Raw genomic sequence first — 6,531 nt, 5'->3', positions numbered from 1 at the left:
TTGGCTTTTTAACATCAGTGGATTATTTAAACTCTTTCTGAAATAAATAGGTTCATTGATATCAAGTTTCAGATTTGTTCCATCTGGTTTTAGACAATAAACTGCAGAATCTAAGCAAGGAACATTGATATGTATTCACTTTGACTTCAAGTAAATGCTGTGTGCTTAGTTCTTGGTGGTTCAAGATCTTAGATCTGTTTTCACAGTATTTTAAGACTTAATTCTGATGTTGGTCAGAGATCCCAATACAAGCTGGTGTTTATCTGAGAACGTTCAGCACACGTGAATGAATTTTGACTGAAAGATGGAAGAGACTAAATGGGCATTCAGCTTCAGCAGCTCTTCAGACAGAACATCAATATAATGATTATTTAATTTCTTTTTAATCTGTAACTAGAGGCAAAAATATTAATAATGAGTGAAACTGGAATGTGGCAATAACATTATAGCTATACTCCAATTCAGAAACACAAAACACTACTGACATGAGGAGATGTACACCCTTGCCATCTCTGTCACAGTTTAAACCCAAACGACAGTGTGAAGGATAAATAGACTTGGATACCAAAACATTTAATTACAGATGTATATAGTTTTATGAATTGCATGACTTTCTTCCACTGTGGAAACCACAAGATCACTCCTTACCCTGTCAGCTCTCACAGACCTGATAAGGACAGGTGTTGAAATGCCACTGTGATCGTAAGGCTTAATTGCAGTAGCCTGAAGGCCTTATCTTGTTCCCCTGGCCACATACTCAGCAAGCCCTTGGTGCTCCCCCCCTACACACTTATTTAATATATTTAAATATTTATACTTATTTAATATATTTAAATATTTAAAATATCTGTGATGGAATCTATCCCCTTCCCTTTGTCAAGTCATGTGGTGGTTTTACCGTGCTGGGCAGCTAAACCCCACAACCGCTCTCTCACTCCCCCTCCTTTAGATGAGGAGGGGGAGAAGTAAAGCAAAGAACAACTCACGGGTTGAGATAAGGATAATTTAATTAAAGGGAAATAATTATAATAATTAAATAAAGACTACCATGAACTAAACAATTTAACTAAGGGGAAATAAAAAGGGAAAGGGGAAAAGGGAGGGGAAAAGGAAAAATAAAAAGAAGGGAGGAAAACAAACAAACAAAATAAATGAAGGCTATATGGAAGTGCAGAGGAAAGAAATTACTCTCTACTTCCCACAAATGAGCGATGATTGACCACGTCCTTGAAGCAAGGCCTCAACGCACGCAGCCGGTGTTCGAGAGGAGGACCGACGTCTTCTCAACGAGAGCCCACCCCTCCCCTCTTCTTCCTGTTTCCACCTTTTATTGCTGAGTGTGACATCACATGGTATGGAATATCCCTTTGATTGGTTTAGGTCAGCTGCCATAGTGATGTTTCTCTCCTCACTTTTTTGCCCACCCCCTAGGAGGGTTAGAGAAAGGCCCAATGCTGTGCCACTGCTGCTCAGCAGTAGACAAAACACTGGTGTGATAACACTGCTGTTCCAGCTACAAGTACAGAGTACAGCACTGTATGGGCTGCTGCCGGGAAAGTTAACATTCCAGCTAGACCCAGTACAAGTCAAAAACCCCCCTTATCCCTGGAAAAGGAGAAGGAGAAGAAAGACCAGATGTTTCTGGCCCAGTGTTTCAGGTTCCATTGAGGAGAACATACCTTAGTGATCTTAGAGATCAGGGATGCCATCTTTTTCACTTGGCAGACAATTCCACTTTGGGGTAAGTCCTTGCTGTGCTCTCTGTACCTTTCTGCTCTGTGTCACAGCTGTTGTGGGCAATTCTCAGTGCTTCTCTTAACATGTTACCGTTTTCTAATACGTGCATTTTCAATTTTTATACTTTTTCTACTAAAATCTTGTGTGCAAAGGCACAACACCATGCTAAGGTTGAACTGTTTTTTTCCTGTTCCCTTATACAGGTTGAATACTTCCTGAAGTTGGTATTCCAGTACTCTAGGATTCTCTACCCTCAGCTTCCAACAGGTACGTGCATTCATCAATAATTCAATAAAATCATCATTTTAAGGGGTACTCTTCATCCTTTCATGCAGAAATCACATAGTCTTTCTTGTTCCTTTTTCAACAGTTAGCTGTGATTCATGTAATCATTATCCCACTGTTGACACCAATGGACAGCTCAGAGACTTGGATACCAAAACACTTGAACCACAGTTATATGCATAGTTTTAGAAACTATGTGAGTTCCCTGTCCTGTGAGGCAAGTGCCACAATCCAGAAGAAAGTTTGGAGGTGGTCAGTGTTGCAGTCCCAGCCATACAGTGAATGGTCCTTGGGCTGGAACATCAAGTCCCTGGACTTCTTAACTCATTCTCTGTTTGTTTGCCATCATTGGTAGGATTGGGTAGAGAATACATGATTCTTGATTGACCTCGTCATGTTCCTGTGGTGCCTAAAACTTGGCTGTTTCCATCAGTTGCTCTCACAATCTGCCTCTCCTTGCCCTGGGAAAGTTTTCCAAGCAGTCAGAACTTTCACAGTGATTGACAGGCTGTTCATCCTGGAGGTGTTCCTCCATTCATAAACTACATGTAGATTACTTCCTTATTCTACAGAGTTAACTTAATTGCTGACACTGTTGTCAACCAGGACTAACCCATGCCAGCTGCTAAACCGCATGGTGTTACAACTCAAACATTTAGAACTATTATATATTCAATAAATGTGCTTTTCCAGTTGCAAGTTATTGTAATGGCTTATTTATCCTACTATTAAAGAATTAACACTGCAACTCTTGCATGATTTTTTTTAACTACTGTTTTCAGTCTTTGAAATTATTATGTCTTTTTTTTTTTTCCTACTGAATTCATCATCCATCACTGCCATATGTATCTTCTCCAGTTTCTAAAACCAGCTTCTGAGTAAGTTGAATATACATTTTTTTTTATACATTTGTCACTGTACGAAACTTTTTAGCATGTTAAAATATAATTTGGTCCTTTCAAGTCACCACCTAGGAAAACTGGACTGAAGCAGAACAGGTTTCATTAGTGTCAAAGTTCCACCTTGATGAGCTTCATGAAATGAGAAAAATTTCTGAATCATATGAAGAGATTTAATGGAGTGGAAACTACACAGAGGTAATTACAAGGTAATATACACAATTACATTTGCATTTTTTTATTTTACACAATTTACTGAATAGAAAATCTGCAGTAGAACACTGAACCATTTAAACAGTTAGATTCATGGAGGATTTAGGAAGGAAAGAGACTGCCAGGGACCAGATTAGTCCCATTTATTTTAGTCACCTCTTTGAGACACTGCAATTAGTGAAAGATCTGTTTAAGGTTTTAAACAAACTTTGACTTAAGAAAGTAATTCAGCCCAGATCTCGGAACGCTGCTCTCAAAAAAATATATATATACATATAAAATAAAATTAAAATGTTCTTTTGTCTTCTTAAAAAAAAAATAAAAAAATAGTGTAAACCACAGCAGACTTGTCAAATCTGTCAGGACTCAAACTTATATAGGTCTAGATCCTTACTACCTAGCCATGTAGATATTGCTATGGATAACAATCTGCCCAAAGTATGGTGAGCCAAGCAACTTGTATTTCTCAGACACTTCTGTAAGAGTTAATCTAATAGGATACAGCATAGGTTTGAGCACTGACATGCAGTCACCTATTCCACAGAATTGATAGCACAGTCTGTAGTAAGTCATTGTTCAGGCCAGCTACCTTTCTCCCAGAAAAATCTTGAGTCAAGAATCATTCTCAGTAGCAGTTTGAACATAGCTGGTCTATTTAGGAGGGTAAGAGAGAAAAGAAAACTGCTATGCTGTGCCAATTAACTTGAGTCCCAGAGAGTCCCAGGATTTACTGATAGAGTTTGCATTTGTATTTTTATAGACTTTTTGGAGACAGATTTATCTCTCTCTCTTTTCCCCTGAAATTATTATAATTATTTAAAACTTTTATTAAAACTATCATGAGACAAATTGTGTAGTTATCACTGGGTCTTACCTGCTACTTGATTTCAGCAGTATATGTGGCTGTGTTAGGCTTCTGATAATTATGTTCTTTTTAAGAAATTAGAAGACTAACTTCCCCATTCTTGTTCAGCAGAAACAGAACTTATTTCTACTTGAATAAGAATTACATTAAGGAAATATGGACCAATGTATGCTCAAACAGACAAATAAGAACTGTTGTCGTTTAACCTGGCAGGCAGCTAAGTACCATATAGAGATTCATTCACTCCCCCACAGAGTGATGGAGATAATCAGAAAAAAGGTAAAATTCATGAACTGACAAAAAGACAGTTTAATAGGAAGAAAAGGAAGGAAAATTATTAATAATTATATATATATATATATTCAAAAAAAAACCAAACACAATACATTGTTCACCACCTGTCAACTGATGGCCAGCCAGTGCTCAAGCAGTGGCTACCCCCACCCCCAACTCTCACCCCCACCTACCATCCCTGGTTTTGTTATTCTGCATAATGTCATCTGTTACGGAACATTCCTTTGGCCAGTTTGGGCCAGCCGTCCTGGTTGTGTCCTGTCCCAGGTTCTTGTGCAACCACAGCTTCCTTGCTAGCAGGGCAGTATGGAAGCTAAAAAGTCCTTGTCTCTGTGTAAGCACTGCTCAGCAACAACTAAACATCAATGTACTGTCAATATCATTTTTCTCCAAAACACAGCAACATACCATCCACCATGAAGAAAATTAACTTTATCTTACCCAAAACTATCTGTTCCATTATCTATTCCATTTGCATTAGAGTACAAAATTTATTTTCTATGAACTTCACTAACAGAAATAAACAAACAAACTTGTTTGTTTGTGTGAATATTAATAGCATAATTAAATAATACAGTATTCAAATTCTTCTTCCATAAACAACAGCAAGAATAAAATCAATTCTACCTAAACACTCTGAGGCACTGTATAACCTGTCTTTTTTATTTCTTTCTTTCTTGCTCACTCTTTCTCCTTTTCTCCCATTCTCCTTTTCTCCTTCTCTTCAGTTTTACCTCTTTTTCCTCCTCTTTACCATTATTTCTCTTTACTTCTCTCTCCCCCTACCCTGCTTATCTCTCACTTTTTTTTGCTCTTTCTTTCTGTCATTGTCATTTTACCTTCTACATATCTGCCCTTCCTGGTCGTTCTCTGAATTAGTTTAAAGCCAAAAATATGCATTTTGTTTTTATTTCACCTAGGACTTCTGTAGTGGGTTTACGTGGCAAGGTTTTGGTAGCAGGGGGCCATAGGGGTGGCTTCTCTGAGAAGGATCTAGAAGCTGCCCCATGTTTGGTAAGGGCCCCACTGCTGACCAGAGCCAAGCCAATAAGCAATGTTGGTTTGCGCCTCTGAAAAAAAACAACGCTGTGCCACACAGCAGCTGTGAGAGTGAGAGGAGTGAGGAAAAACCTTGCAGATGCCAAGGTCAGGAGGGGGAGAGGTGCTCCAGGCGCTGGAGCAGAAGTCCCCTGTTGGTTGTGGTGAGGACCATGGTGAAGCAGGATGTCCCCCTGCAGCCCATGGAGTACCACGGTGGAGCAGGGTTCCACGCTGCAGCCTGTGGAGGAGATCATGGTGGAGCAGGTGAACCTGCATTGATGGAGGCCGCGGCCTGTGGAAGACCCCTGCCACAGCAGATTCCAGGCCAGACCTGTAGCCGATGGAGAGGAGACCACGCAGGAGCAGGTGACCTGGCAGGAGCTGCTGCCCGTGGGGGAGCCAGGTTGGAGCAGTTTTCTCCTGAGGGATGGACCCCGTGGTACGGACCCATATCTGGAGCAGTTCTGGAAGAGCTGCTGCCTGTGGGAAGCCCATGCCAGATCAGTTCATCAAGGACTGCATCCTGTGGGAGGGACCTCACAGCACAGGGGATGAGAGTGACTGAGAAGGAGCGGCAGAGAAGAAGCACTGTAGACTGACCATAACCCCCATTCCCCCATTCCCCTGCGCGCTCGGGGGGAGGAGGTGGAAGAGGATGGATGGGGGGGGGAAGGTGCTTTTGGTTTCTTTCCTTTGTTTCTCACTTCTCTAGCTTGTTAGTAATAGGCAATAAATCTTGCTATCTCCCTATGCTGAGTCTGTTTTGCCCATCACAATAATTACTGCATGATCTCCCTGTCCTTATTTCAACCCTTGAGCCCTTTTCATCATATTTTCTCCCCATTCCTCTTTGAGGAGGGGGAGTAAGAGAGCCGTTGTGGTGGAGCTCGGCCGCCCACCCAAGTAAAACCACCACAACTTCCTCCAACATGGTCATTTTCATTTTCTACTGACACAAAACATGGATGTGTGCTCTGTACCCAGGTGAAAATGGTCTTGGAATACAAATTTATGCATGCAAACAGAGATGTGAATGTTATTGTGAGGACGAACATATTTTCAGTTAAAATTGACATAAGATGTGGGTATTGCTGTACAGTGACTGACTCCTAACCTGCAGACAAGGAGGTAAATTGTTGATATGCAATATACTAATAAAGTTCAGACTGACAATTACCGAGTTCTTAATTTCACCTA

The 6,531-nt window shown here is 40.5% G+C and overlaps 1 long non-coding RNA gene across 1 annotated transcript; it reads left to right on the top strand.

Moving 5' to 3' along the window:
* Positions 1-1,319: 1,319 nt before the first annotated feature.
* LOC116498983 lies at positions 1,320-5,558 on the top strand. The gene is made up of 5 exons (XR_004254207.1): positions 1,320-1,352; positions 1,941-2,004; positions 2,881-2,900; positions 2,986-3,130; positions 5,532-5,558. It is a non-coding gene; the product is annotated as an uncharacterized LOC116498983 (long non-coding RNA).
* Positions 5,559-6,531: the final 973 nt, after the last annotated feature.

The sequence above is a fragment of the Aythya fuligula genome, chromosome 1, assembly GCF_009819795.1.
Source record: "Aythya fuligula isolate bAytFul2 chromosome 1, bAytFul2.pri, whole genome shotgun sequence".
NCBI lineage: Eukaryota > Metazoa > Chordata > Aves > Anseriformes > Anatidae > Aythya > Aythya fuligula.
This window is presented reverse-complemented; position numbering and strand designations above follow the sequence as displayed.